A 15764-nucleotide genomic window follows, 5' to 3' on the forward strand; every position below is an offset into this window, starting at 1 on the left:
TCTCTCTCTCTCTCTCTCTCTCTCTCTCTCTCTCTCTCTCTCTCTCTGTCTCTCTCCTCCCTCTTTCCTGCTCTTCTCCTTTCTCCTTGTCTCTTTTCCTTTCTTCCCTTTCCCCTCTCTCCTATTTCTCCCTTCCTCTTTCTCTCCACTTTCTCCCTCTCTCTCCTTCTTTTTTCCCTTCCTCTCTTTCCTTCTTCTTCCTTTTCTTTATCTCCCTTGCTTCCTACTTCCTTCTGTCCATCCCACTATCCTTCCTTCTTTCTCTTCCTTCCTCTTTGCTTTCTCTCCCTCTCCCTCATGCTGTCATTTTAGTTCCCCCCATATGAATACATGAATCTAAGATCTTATCCTTAGAATCCACAGCTTACCTTAAATCACACCTTCAGAAAGTGAATTCAGTTTTAAAAGATCACATTTATATAATGCTGTCTTCACAGACTCTGTGAGGTAGAGAATACAAGTTCCCATTTTACAGGTAAAGGAAACTGAGGCTCAGAGATTGCCTCAAAATCACACATCGAGCTGGTAATAGAACTAGGATCATCTGATTTAGAGTGGGACAGAAGGAAGGAAACAAGCCCTTATTAAATACCTACTATGTGCCAGGTGCTCGGCTAAGTGCTTTACGAATATGATCTTATTTGATCCTTATAACAAGCCTAGGAGGTAGTAAGGGACCTGATCATTGATCTAGCCCCACTCTGTCATTACAGATGAGGAAACTGAGGCCTAGAGAGGTCGTGTGACTTGCCTCGTGTCACAAAGGTATTACATGGAAACACCATGACTCAAACCCAGGTTTCCTAATTCCCAAGTCTAGAACTCTCATCATTAGAACATACTGTCCCCCCTCCCTCTAGGTGCACATATATTTTAAATCCTTGCCTACTGTTTTATAAAGCTTTTGAAATCTGCACATCTATAGAATATTTTTAAAGTCTATTTCTAATGGTAGCCATCTCTAAGGGTGGGGGAAGGAGAGGAAGAAAAAAAGGAAAAAATTTAATTTACATGATGACTTTATTATATATTTAAAAGGAATAGCAAGTTATACACAGTAGATTTGCAGTTTCTTATGCAATTATCTTTTTTATTATACTATGAGATGGAAATGCTTGTTTTATGCCATAAATTAAAAATATTTTTAAAAAGTCTATCCTGGGGCCAGCTAGGTGGTACAGTGAATAGAGCACCAGCCCTGGAGTCAGGAGGATCTCAGTTCAAATCTGGCCTCAGACACTTACTAGCTGTGTGACTTTGGGCAAGTCATTTAACCCCCAATGCCTTGTCTTCCCCCCTCAAAAAAAAATAGTCTATCCCAATGGATCACAGTGTCATAGACTTAAAGGCCATCTAGTCCAGCCCCTTCATTTTACAGATAAGGAAATTGAGGACCAAAAAGGTGAAGTGATTTGCCAAAGTCACACAGCCAGGAAGTGAGAAGTCTAGGATATGAACTCAAGTCCTCTGACTCACTATCCCATGTCCTTTCTATTAATACCCCATGATAGGACCTCATAAACTCAATTATTACATCTTGAATGAAGATAATACAAACAATTGGAAGGTGGGCTCCTGAAACTTTTCCAGGCCCATGTTTTTCTCTAAGAAATGACCATGAAAGTGTTATATACACTTTATTGTCTGCTAAAAGGGTTGAATATAAATTGATCCCTGAAATGGTCAGCAAATTCTACTAAATGAAGCCCTTGAGTTTCACTTCATTTTAAGAACTGGCTTTTAGGATTAAATGTTTTTTACAAGAACAACTTTGTGAGTATGGAGACGGGGAACAAACTGCTACTAAACTGGGCAGTCATAGGTCCCTAAGTTCCTTACTGGTTTTCAGGTGTCTGTTGGACAGGTAAGGAAAGGAGACAAACTTTTATTAAGCACTTACTATTTGCCAGGCTCCTTACAAATATAATCTCATTTCATTTTCACAGCACCCTGGGAGGTAGGTGCTATTAATGTCCTCTTTACAGTTGAATAAACTGAGGTAGGCAGAGATTAAGTACCTTGCCCAGAGTCACACAGTCAGGAAGTATTTAAAATGGATTTGGACTCAGGTTTTCTTGAATCTAAGTTCAGATCTCTGTCAGCACCTCTTAGCTGCCACTGGGGCTATGTTGTATACCTGTGAATTTGTACACAGGCAGCACTGTGATGAATGAGAAAGATATCATTCTAGTGTTATCCATGATACTTTCTGGCTGTGTAAACCAGGGCTAGTTATTCAACCTCTCTGGGCCCCAGGCAACTCTCTAAGACCTTAAAATTACAGATGAGAGGCTGATCTCATCTGTGGAGGGAGTTCACATACTAGGAGTTCCCTACAGGGTGACAGGGATGATCTGGAACAAAAAATTCCTCTTTAACAACTAGCTTAATGCCCTTCACGTAATAAGTACTCAGTATTTGGTGAAGAAATCAATGAAGAGCTTTCAAGTTCTGCTTGTTAGACTGCTACCAGCAGGTTCCCCAGATGTTTCAAGAGTAGGAAACCTGAGACCTCAAGGCCACCAAGATTCTTGGGTGTGGCCTTTTGACTGAGTCCAAGTTTTACAGAACAAATTCTTTAATCTGTGAAGTTTGGATTCAATCAAAGGGTTGCACTTCAGGACCAAGAGGGCCACATGTGGCCTAGAGACCACAGGTACCCCCACCCCTGCATGAAGTCAGCCTGGCCCTCTGAGTCTAGTCAGTCAATTAATTACCCTTTTGCCTGGTTTCCTAAAAGAAAGAAAAACAAACAACCCTAACAAACTCAACAATGACATTCTCTTCCTATCTCCCAGTCTGAACCTGTTCTATCTTATCTCATCCTTTTTGTGTGCTCGTTCTTGAACAAAAATAAAATCTGTTTTCTCTTCCCCTTGGCCCCAGTACCTAGAGCCAAGTGGGTATTTCTTTGTCACTAAAGCTTTTTGTAGCTTTGTGATCTGACCCAGGCAGTATGAAGAGGTACCCTTCCCTGTGTATCCACAGTCAGCCATACTTGATTAGACCTCAGGACTAATTGACTCTATCCCTAAGCTGCTATGTGACCTTGGGCTAAAAATTTATCTCTGGCCTGAAGAAGTTTAACCTGTTTTAATTTTGGCCCCTACCTACTGCCAAGTTGTGCAGATCTGACCTAGATCATGAGATCTTGTAGGGAGCCCAGCAGTCACAAAATCCAATGTCTTTATTTTGCAGATGAGCAAACTAAGGCTTACCAAAGTCAGGTACCTTGCCCACAGTCACACAAATAGTCCCTCTGCTTGGGGTAGGACCAGCCTTACACTTCCAGGTCTGGGACATTTCCACTAAACATATCCAACTTAAACATACTTTTTTCAATGAAATTGGTTGTCATTTGCTAACACCCCTTCCAATGCCTCATCTATAAAATAAGGGGGTTGGACTAGAACAAATCTCAAGTGGAGGTGACCCTGGATTCTGAAGAACACAGGCCCTCCCAAAATGGAACAGATAATAGATTCATAGGCTCCTAGATTTAAGGCTGGAAGAGCCTACAGATTACAGAAGACCAACCCACTCATTTTACAAATAAGCAAATTGAACTTCATAAAGGTTAAATAATTCAGCCTAGGTCACACAGATGGCAGATGAGAAGCAGCATTGGGATTTGAACTCAGGTCCTTTCCTTCTTCCCAACTTCCTTCTGACCATCAAGTAATCCTCCCAGGGTCAAAACCCAGGCTTCATCCTTGACTCATCACCTATAGCCAATCTATTGTTAAGTAAGTCCCACCAGTCACACTCTCCTCTCCTCTGACACTAGCACCACCCAGGCCCAACCCTCATCACCTCAAGCTTGAACTATTCCAGTAGCCTTTGCTTGGTCTCCCTGTCTCAAGTCTCTCCCAGGTGGTTTCCTGTTACCTCCAGGATTACATTTAGAATCCTCTGTTTGGCTTTCAGAGCCCTTCATAAACTAGCTCCTTCCTACCTTTCCAGTCTTCTCACATATTCCTCTCTTTTATATACTCGAAAACCCAGTGACACTGGCCTCCTTGTTCTGACAGAAGACACTCCATCTCCCAACTTGGGGAATTTTCACTGGCTGCCCCTTGAGCCTGGAATTTTCTTCCTCCTCATGTCCACCATCTTATTTCCCTCCCTTTTTTCAAGTCTCAGCTAAAATCCTACCTTCTGCAAGAAAACTTTCATAGCTAATGCCTTCCTTCTGTTGATTATCACACTCACACGGTGTATGTATATATGTATGTGCATATGTATATGTGTAGTGTGTATATGTATAAAAAATTGTTTGTACGTAGTTGTTTGTATGTCATTGGACAGTGAGCTCCTTGAAAGCAGGGGGAATTTCTCTGCTTTACTTATTACTTATCAGCTGTGTGATCTTGAACATGACAGCCTTTCTGGTCATTTTGAGTTTTGATCATCTGTAAAATGAGAAAGTGGAGATAGTCTCTAAGGTCTTTGCCAGCTGTAACTCCAAAATTATGGATAATCTACTTCTTCTTTATTTTCCAGATAAAGAAAGTAAGGCCCACAGAGCTCTGTGAGACTATAAAAAGGGACTGGGATGGCCATTCTGGGAATATTCTGGTTTTTCTCTTTAGTAGTTAATATTATGATAATTCTTATTTATTTATTTATTTTTTGCTAAAAGTGCTTACGTCAGTGGATAACTTGACAGTCACCCAGAGTCCTTCCAAGCTGCAGCTACTGGTGGGACAGTCTGCTGAAATAATCTGTTACTGGAATTTCTCTTCTGAGGTGGAACAGTTTCGAGTAGAATGGAAAAAAGTCAGCCATGTCCAAGACAGTGTTGGCCACCTGACAAACACCTCCAAAGATTGTGCTGGCTCCATTAAGAAGAATTTATACAACAAGTCTTTTTTCACCCTATGGACCAGGAAGGAATCCCTGGAACTGAAAAACCTGGCAATGAATGACTCCGGAATTTATTTATGTAAAATAACAGTTGACATACCTGTATTTAAGCAAGCACAAGGTTCTGGAACTCTTCTTACTGTTAAAGGTAAGGCACTAGAAACAATTCCCTCTCATGTTTTCTCTTCACACTTCCCTTGAATTATAGGACCTTCATAATCTCATCCAACCCTAGCACTTTTTAAAAAAATTAATTCATTCATTTATTTTGAGTTTTTGACATTCACTTCCATAAGATTTTGAATTCTAAATTTTCTCCACCTCCCCCCCCAAGATGGCATGCAATCTGATATAGGCTCATTACACATTCTTATTAAACTTATTTTCACATTAGTCATGTTGTAAAGAAGAATTAGAACAAATAAGAGGAACCATGAAAAAGAAAAACAAAACAAAAAAAGAGATCAAATGGTATGCTGTGATCTGCCTTCAGACTCCATAGTTATTTCTCTGGATGTGAATAGCATTTTCCATCATGAGTCTTTTGGCATTGTCTTAGATCCTTGCATTGCTGAGAAAAGCTAAGTCTATCAAAATTAGTCATCACACAATGTGGCTATTACTTTGTACAATGTTCTCTTGGTTCTACTCGCTTCACTCAGCATCAGTTCATATAAGTGTTTCCAGGTTTTTCTTAAGTCCACCTGCTCCTCATTTCTTATAGCACAATAGTATTCCATTACATTCATATACCGCAACTCAGCCATTCCCCAACTCATGGCATCCCCTCGATTTCCAGTTCTTGGCCACCACAAAAAGAGCTACTACAAATATTTTTGTACAGGTGGGTCCTTTTCCCATTTTTATGATCTCTTTGGGATACAGCCCTAGAAGTCAACCCCATTATTTTATGAAGGATAGTGGGGCCAAAGAGGTCAAGTCACTTTTCCAAGTTCATACCATAAGCGTCAGGGATAGAATTTAAACACAGATCCTCTGCTGCATAACAGATTCTTTCTCCACTGTACCTCACTTGTGCCTCCTGTATCCACTGTGTCCCCCTCATTGTAGATATCAAAATAGATGGTGGGAAGTATAGGAATTTTTCCATTTTTTTTAAAGAGTAGAAACACCAGGGAGCATAGGATTTGGGAATGGGAAGAACTTTTAAGGTCCTTTATTTAGTCCAACCCCCTTAGTTTACAGTCTGAGAAAAATAGAGGTCCAGAGAGGGTCCAGAAAATGTGTGCCCAAGGTCACATAGCTATTAAATAGCAGATAGAGATGAGAATCAAACTCAGGGCCTCAGACTTCACATCTACTGTTCTTCCTATTAAGCACACTACTGAGAACTTCGTGTAAATTTCTTTCCCTCTCCCATAGCTCAATCTGATGTTATTTTACATTATTTTATTTATTGTTTAACATTTTATACTATTTTATTTATATGGGGCTTTATACAGAAGTATGCTGGTAGATATTTAATAATAAATTAATAAATAAATAAATAAAATAATTGGGGGGAATGTACCCATGACACACTTTTAAGTTTAATATACATTGTCAACATTTTTGCCTCATTTTCTTAAGTCTAGAAATCAACAAAACAATAAATCAAGCCCTGATTTGTACCTTTGCTGATTTCTGAGGTGTAAACACTCACACTGAAAATTTAATTAAATTAATTTAATTTCAGTTCTCAAGAACAAATTTCAGCTGACTCCCTAGCACACTCCCGAAAGTCTTTGTATATCTATCTGTGTGTGTAAATGTATACATGTGTATGTATGTAAATGTGTATATCTATATATTCTCTCATTTGATCCTTCCTACAACCTTGTGAGGTCAATGGTATTTTTATGCCCATTTTACAGAGGAGGAAATTGAGGCTAGGGAAGGTTGAGTGACTTGTCCATTGTCACACAGTTGTGTGTCAGAGGCTCTCTTAAATTTTTCTTGTGTTTGATCCCACTCCCTGAACCCTCCTGTGTGTACACACACACACACACACACACACACACACATACACCACCACCACCACCACCACTACCACCACCACCACCATAATAACCAACCCAGTACCATCTTTGACACCTTCTGCCCCTTTCTGTCTTTCTTACCTGCTTCTGTTTCTCTTATGGAATGAAAGCCTCTGCTGACAGAAAACACTCACTAATGAGCCACACTTGGAGGCTGAGGAAATTGACATTTTTTTTTTCATGTCCATTGCCTGATCTTTGAAGCTGCCATTTACCCTACTCAGATTATGGCATTTGATCAGTGTTCATTTGATCAAACACAAGTTTTTATTTATTCAACAAATATGTATTAAGTGACTGCTATGTCTAGTTCGCTGTGCTCAGGGCTGGGGGAAATGCAAAGATAAGTTCCCTGCCCCCTAGGAGTTTACAGTTTTATATAAATAATTCTGTTCTGGTTAGACTACATTTGAAATATTGGGCTCAGTTCTAAGCATCACATTTTAGGAAGTAAATTGATAAATTTTATAGTGTCCAGACAAGGTCTACCAGGATAGTCAAGGCAAGGGTCTTCAGTTCATGCTATATGAGAATTGATTGAAGGGGCTGGAAGTGTTTAACCTGGAGATGACAAGACTTAGTGGGAGACACTGTGCAGTGGAGATGACGTCTGTGTTCAAGTATTTTAAGGACTGTCATGGGAAAAAGAGATGGGACTCACTCTGCTTGGCCCCAGGGGAAAGAGCCAGGGTCAAAGGGGGAAGTTACAAAGAGTCATATTTAAGCTTGATATAAGGAAACCTTACTAACCATTGGAGTTATTCCAAAGCAGAATGGGCTACTTTGGGACATAGTGGGTGCCTTCTTTATTGGAGATCCCTTCCAACATCACTTTTCTGTGCCTTAGCTTTCTCATAAGTAAAATGAGATGGTTGAATTTAATGTTCTCTAAGCTTCTTTCCAGCTCTGAAACATTTTCCTACTAATATTAACCCATAATATATATATATACATATATATGCATATATATGTGTGTGTGTGTATATATATATATATATATATATATATATATAGTTAACACTTACTAGTTAGGTGACAACTCAACCTTTCTGAGGCTTAGTTTTCTCACATTCAAAATATTAATCATAATAATCCTTGCCCTCCCTACATTTTAGGATTTTTGTGTGGTGCAGATGTATGTAGAATACTATGTAATATCAACAATTATTATTATAAACATTTTCTAGGGAATCTGTGGATATACCCTTAAAATTCCCCTAGGAAACAGAGGAGTTAAAATTTCATAGTGATATACCTAGAACATTTTGGGAATTAATTTAGGTGTTTTTATGCTTTGAAGTAACAAAAATAGATGACTTTTGCCTATATTCTTTGCAGAAAATAATAAAAAAATCCAATGGCAGTGGTGGACTTTAGTCATCTTTCTTCTCCTAATATTAAGTGCCTGCTTGAGCTATTATTGCCAGAAGCAATGGAATTCAAAAAGAATTGGTAAGAATTGTTTCAAGTGTTCTAAAAATGTAAGAGGTTATGGTGGGGTAGGGGAACATGCATTTAGTGTCTACTTTGTGCCAGGTAGGCTAAGACCTTCACAACAATCCTGAGAAGTAGGTGCTATTATTATATCCATTTTAAAGTTGAGGAAACTGAGGCAGAAAAAGGTGAAGTGACTTGCCCAGAGTCATATAGCTACAAAGTGTCTGAAACTAGATTTGAACTCAGGTCTTTCTGACCCCCTGTCTAGCACTCTATTTACTATGCTACTTTCTAAGTGTTATTATTGTTATTATCATTGTTTATAACTAACAATTATTGGTAACAGCCAGTAATAATATCAATATTAATAACCCCTCCTTTAAATAAACTTTTCTTTATTTATAACCTAAACTTGCCATGTAACAATATGTCATCTTTCTCTTTTTATATTATCGTTAGGGATAGGGACTAGACCTGGGATTTCATTGACATAGATAACGTCTAGATGAGGAAACCCTTACCAGTGCAAGTCAGGATTATCTCTAGTCTTAAAAGCTGCCAAGAGCGGTGCTCTTAAATGGCTCGTCCAGGGTCCCACAGCTCATACATGTCTGAGGCTGGACTTTAAGTCAGGAGTCCTGCCTCCAAGATCAGGTAGACCATACATGGAGCGCACCGTGCTGCCTCTTCTATCATGATTAGCTCAGCAAATGTTTATTATACTCCTGCTGTGTGCTAATTGATGAGTAAAAAAAAAGTCTCTGAAGTTCAGGGAATTTCCAGATTAGTAGTAATGTAGAACAATTTTGACTCTAATTGACAAGTATTCAGGTTTTCAAAAATTTGCTAGCTCATCCTCCAAACAATTCTTCTATGGGCTAAGTGTGTAAAATCTCCATTAAATGAGACCAGAGTGTTTACTTTTAGTCCTCTGTCTTTGAGTTGTTGTAATCAGGAAGACAGGGCTACAAAGACAGTAGCAGATATAGATAGTAGCCCTGGGACACTAGTTTCTTGTCCACTTCAGGAGGCTAGGGCTTAAGAAAGCCTTTCAATTGGTTTTTATAGCTGACCCATTCTACTCTGGAAAAGGGCAAGGGAACCACATGGTGGACTTGTGTGGCTGTGAGGGTCTGGTTTCCTAGGTGGACTTCTTTATGTGTTCCTATTTGTGTTGTTGTGTATTAGATGTTCTGGGCCAGGCTCTAATCTGCCTGGGCACAGAGAACATCAAGGAGTTCAGGTAATTATGCCAGTGCATCCCTGACAGAACCTTACTCTTTAGGGTAGGCCTATATAGGAGGTCTTGAGACCTTGACACTTTGTCCTGGCGCTTAGATTGGTACAACATTAAAAAGTAGCAAAATAGCAAAATAAAATCCTATTTGGTAAGGCAGGGGGAATGGACATGAAGTCAGAAGACTTTGGACTAAGTCTAGATTTGCCAATTTACTACCCATGTGACCTTGGGTAACTTGCTTAACCACTCTGGTCCTCAGTCTCCTTATCTTACAGGACTTTAGAGTTGTCTATCTTACATGTAGCCTAGGTGGAATGATCACTTCTCCTATCTGCTACTAGTATATCTTCCTTATTTATTCTCATTCTAGGTTCTAAAACAACCAAGAGATATATTTTGATATTCCATTACTAATTAGTAGAATTGCAACATCTCAACTAGAATTACATCTGTTTTCTAGACCACAATTCCACTTTATTAAATATTACTTATTTAGTAAATTTGAAAAACCTATTCTTCTAATGGCTTTGGTTCATCTCTCATATCAAGGCCCTAAACCTTCTTTGCTTAAATAAACATCAATACTCCTGGCCATAGTATTTATTTACAATGTAATCAGTCTTTCTTTTTTTTTAATACATTAACTCCATCCTTTCACAGACTCCTCAAAGAATAACAGTTATCCTGTAAATGCACTAACCCATTACCTCTTTTTTTAATCAATTTTGTTTTTTAATTTTTAAATTAAATGAAATTTTTTAAATTTTGAGTTCTGAATTCTTTCCCTTCCTTCTGCCCTTCCTCTACTCATTGAGAAGGCAAGAACGTTTGCCTCAAAGATATGGTAACAATAGGGATACTTGGTGGAGGAGGCTGATGAGGGTGGTATCATATCTATAAAATAAGGAGGTTGGACTAAATCAGCAGTTCTTCAGTGTTTTGGTCTGAAGACTCCTTTACATTCTTAAATAGTATTGACAAACCTAAGGAGTTTTTAAAATATATATTCTATCCAGGGGTTATGCTGGATATACTGGATATTACAAGGATATACTGACTTGTACAGGCATGGAAAAACCAGTTGAAAATTTTCATTGTGAGCATTTCAACTTCAAAAATTAGCTAATGCTAAAAATGTTCTTGTTGATCATTTAAACTTAAGAAATAGATGGGAAAAATGTATATAATTAAACTTAAAAGTGTGTCATGCCTTTGCAGAGAACTAGTTGTTAAACATTTATCAGCACCCTCTATTTATATCTATTAATATTTACCTTATTAGCCATTAAAATGGATTAATTTTTAAATATCTATCAATTCATTTGTAAATAATAATAATAAATCCATTACATGTTAACATAAATAACATTTTAATAAAAAGTATAGTTTTCAAAACAAAAAAATATTAGTGAGAAGAATGGCATTGTTTTACATATTTTTGCAAATCTCATTCAAAATGTTGCAATATGTTGTTTTGGTTTAAGTATATGAAAAAAAAATCTGACCTCACTCATATATGTAGTTGGAAGAGTATTTTAATAGTTAAATGTTTTCGTATTATTATAAAAATAGTTTTGACCTCACAGGTGCCCTGAAAGTGTCTTGGGGACCACAAGGGGAAAAAGCGTCCATGTTTTGAGAAGAGCTGGACTAGATTATCTCAAAGGGCCCATCCAGCTTGAGTTTGTGAGAATGTGAGAGCCTAAAGAAGGGAATATGAACACTGTGTTCAGTTATCTGCAGGGTATCATTAAATCAGGGTATTAAATTTTTTCTGCTAGACCCTACAAGTCAGAATTAGAAATAACAGAGAGAACTTACAGGGAGACAGCTATCAGTGCTGCATAAGAAGGTCTTTTATAACCATTGAAGATGTCTAAGAATGGAATGGGCTGCATTCCCCTGACCCTGGAGATCTTCACATTGAAACTGGTTGACTAATTTTGGGGTGGTTGTAGAAAAGATTTGGGCTTCAGGTATGGTTTGGATAAGTTGGCTTCTGAAGTTCCTTCGAGCTCCGAGATTCCATGATTTTAGTCAAGAAGCTAACTCTTAGTTTATTGGGGCTCAGAACACCTTCACCACAATTATTAATCAAGATTAATATATCATCAACTAACCTTAAGTGCTTCTTGATGTGCTTACTCCCTTCAAAGACAATCTGCCCCACACCAAGCTTTTCCTCTGCTAATTGGTTACCTACCAGTACTGATCACTCTCTTGTGGGCAAATCTGCTCTTCTGTGGATGACAAACTCTTTTAACTCACAACCACATTAACAGGATGCTGAAGGACACACAAAACCTCAAGTGCTCGCTTTAAGCCAGGCTCATGGCAGGACAGTAAACTAATTGGAAAGCTTCCATTTCCTTGCTGGACACCTTTTGATTTCAAGAGAGGAATTTCTTGGCTGATTGATTGGAGAAAAGGCTTCCGCATTTTGGGGGCCTCATTGAAAGAGATCTGAATTCTGTTGCTGTTTAAGCTTGTTGCTTTTCATTACCACACACGGTTTAAGGGAGGGAAATCTCTCAGAAGTACTTGGTGCCTCTACTGTAGCTCTCTCTGGTTTGAGAAGGAGAAAAAGAGAAATTTTGCATCTGTTTTTCTGTGAGAAGAGACTAGACTTGATAAGAAGATTCAGAGTCCTGTTGAATTGATGAGCTGACTGGGCTTGTGCATATTGCCCAGAAAGTCAACCCAAGGAGCTTTTCAATTCTTTGGCTTAAGGGAACTCCTCTTCATTACAACAGTGCAACACTTTCTCAGCACTTTTTAAGTGTAGTTGTAAATTAATTAAGAGCTTGTCGTTGCTTCATCAGCTCTAAATCAGGAAGGAACAGATTTGCCCCAGGAGAGTGGTGATGGCTAGAAGGTGAGCAAGTATCAGAGAAACCAGTTCAGGTGGTGAAAACTGTTCTTGAATTGACTGAGGATATCAGGGCCTGTAGTCCAAAGTTCTAAATTGCCCCAAGTATGTGGGTTTCCCCATAGAAACCTGCTAGGTTTCTATAAGTACGTGACTGCGTTCTCCCATGCACAATTCGTGTAGTGATGGGAAGGCATGACTAGGGTGTATGAGGAAACTGTGATATTTTTATTATTCCTATATTTATCTTACATTGAGTAATCTTGATGTTAAAATTATTATTAAAATTGATGCATTATTATTTAATGAATGCTTTATGTTTGGGCCAATGCATCATGCTGACCAATTTCTTGTAACTGTCGAGTATACCCCTCAGGGCCTATGAGCTCTACAGCAATGAGTAGTAGGAATGTTTATCACCCTACAACAAGTTTACCCCTAAGAACCTGAGAGAGCATGAGCTATAGCATGTTGGTGGTGCCACTGTGGGGAGTCCTGACCTGCAAATGTGAGAATTATTTATGCTTCATGCAACCCCTAGAGACAAACAGAAGTGACCAGGAGGAAAAAGAAGAGGCCGAGTATATTGAAATGAAAAGGAAAGCTAAGGAAGATGAAGGAACCCCATCCACTACAACAGAATGGGTAAGTTTAATCACTGTCAATGTGCTAGGATATCCAGGGTACACTGATTCATTATTGGTTTGCCAGAGATTTCAGTTCTGAGCGACTGTTTAGCTGAATAGAATTATAAATCTCAAAAGGGATTTTGGGATCCTTAGAAAGGATCCTGAAGGTCTCACAGTCCAACTTATCCTCTTCTCCAGCATACTCAACAACTGTTTATCTAGAATTCCATTTGAAGACCTTTAAAGATGGGGAACATCCTACCCCAAACAGTCCACTTAATTTCTGAATAGCTCTAATTGTGAAGAAGTTTTTTTTTACATCTAGTTGAAGTCTGCCTCTCTGTACCTACCACCCATTACTCCTAATTTTGCCCTCTGAACCCAAGCAGAGCAAATGCTCTGATTTTTCCATATGCCAGTCTTTTGAATATTTGAAAATAACGAGGAAGTCCTTCCCCACATCCTCAAGCCTTCTCTTCTTCAAGCTAACCATCACCAGTTCCTTCAACTGATTTTATTAGGGCATGGTCTCCAGTTGCAATACCATCCTCTGGCCATATTCCAGCTTTCACTGTCTGTCCAAAATGTGGTGCTTGGACATGGGGCTCCAGATGGGGTCTGAGCAGAGCAGGAAAGAAAAGGCCTATAACTTCCCTCTTTTTAGATACTCTGATGCTCTTAATGCAGCCTGGGACCACATTGGCTTATTTGCTGACTGCATTTATACAAAAGCAAGACTAAATCCTCTCCACACTTCTCCCCACTCCAAATTTTACTTGAAAATCTAGGTTTTTCTTTGGCTCTCAGAGTTAAAAGGGTCCTCCAAGGCAATCTAGCCCAATCCATAGTTGAGCAAATTTCCCACTAAAACTTGTCAGGACAAATGAGGATCGAGCCTCTGCCTGAAGGCAAGTTACCATCCTCCTCCTCATCATCATCAAGTTAGTGGAAGCCTACTAATTGGTGAGCCAAACCTATTATACTTTTGGATAGCTCTAACTAGAAGTTTTTCTTTTTATCAGGCTTAAATTTGTCTCTCTACAATTTCTACCCATTTCTTCTAATTCTGCCCTTAAGGACCCTGTAGAACAAGACTGAGGAGCCTATTCTACATAACATCTCTTTAAATAATTGTAGACAGAGATAATTTCTCCCCCTTAAGTCCCGCCATCTTAATTTCCTTCACCTGTCCCTCATATGAGATCAAGACCCTTCACTCACCTGGTTGCCCTTCTAAGGACAGTGTCCAGTTTATTAAAGTTGTCTAAAATGTGGCACACAGACCTGAATGTAATACTCTGGGACCATCTAGGCAGGGCATGGTACACCCAGTGATCTGTCTAGCATGCTGAGATCTTTTGATTTTGCCATTTGTAGCAATTATTCCTCCCAGTTTAATGCTTTATGTATGTGTTGTTCATGTATGATAAATGTGTTTTCTGCTCTGTTGTTCAAGTCTTTGATAGGAGATTGGGACTGAACCTGTATTTTAAGTGATATAGAAAACTCTCTGATGAATAAACTCCCTCTACCGGTACAGGCTGGCAGCTTCTCTGAAACTTATAGCCCTAGAGAGCTGCCGAGAACACTGAGAAGTTACAATGACTTACCCAGGGTCATACATTCTGTCAGAGGCAGGACTTGAATCCAAGTCTCCTAGCTCTGAATTCAGCCATCCTTTCGGTGACAATTAGTGATTGCTTGTAATGATTCTTGAAGATGCTCTTTATTAGCAAATATAAACAATCAGTGAAAACTAATAGCCACTTTTTCCCATCACCTCTCAAATAAGTGAATTTCTCACCTACTGCTGACCTTCACATATAATTTCTACATTACAAAGGGAACTTTGAAATGATCTAGTTCAAACCCCCTATTTTGTAAATGGGGAAACTGAGGCTCAGAGGGGGTAGTGACTTTTTTTAAGATCACCCAATTCATTGGTGGCAGAGTTTAAACCTGACTCCCAGCAAACACATCAGACAGTCAATCAGTCAACACTTATTTATTAAATGCATCCTCTGTGCCTGGCCTTGTGCTAAACACTGTGTGACTACCACATCTCCAAAGCTCTTTACATCTTTCTCACATCAGGCAGTCTTGTGAGTTTTCAGGGCCTGAGTCCTAGGGCAAATATTTGTTTGATAAACTGTAGGGTTGGTCTTCTGACTCAACAGTTGGAAATTATTTGCTCCACTGACATTTCAGAGTTGTTGCAGTTAAATGGAGATGAAGAGACACTAACCAAAAATTCCCAGAGCAGACAAAGTGCAAACATGGGAGCAGACTACCTTTGGTATTAGAGAATCTTGAAATGTCATAGCTAAAAGAGACCTTAGAACATAGAAGATAAAATTTTAGAACTCCAAGAGATCTTAAAACACAGAATATCAGAACTGAAAGAGGCCTTAGAACATAGAACATAAGTGCTATTAAAAAAAAGGTTCAGTACATAGAATATCAGAGATGGAGGGCACTGTAGAATGCAGAATATTAGTGTCCAAAAACATAGAGTGCCAGAAATGTAAGGGTCTTAGCAAATAGACCATTAGTGCTATGAAAGACTTCAGAATATGGAATGTTTGAGCTGGGAGAGACCTGGGGTGGAGTGGGGGTTGGGAGGGAGGGAGAGAGGGGGAGAAGGAGAGAGAGAGAGAGAGAGAGAGAGAGAGAGAGAGAGAGAG

General features: G+C 39.0%; 1 pseudogene; it reads left to right on the forward strand.

Annotated features, from left to right (window-relative positions):
* Positions 1-15764, forward strand: part of LOC138150620 (small nuclear ribonucleoprotein F pseudogene) — a 30905-nt pseudogene that overhangs the window by 1693 nt on the left and 13448 nt on the right.

This window comes from Petaurus breviceps, unplaced genomic scaffold, assembly GCF_028583685.1.
Source record: "Petaurus breviceps papuanus isolate PSGF00001 unplaced genomic scaffold, PetGlider_PUasm1.0 140, whole genome shotgun sequence".
In the NCBI taxonomy this organism is placed as follows: domain Eukaryota; kingdom Metazoa; phylum Chordata; class Mammalia; order Diprotodontia; family Petauridae; genus Petaurus; species Petaurus breviceps.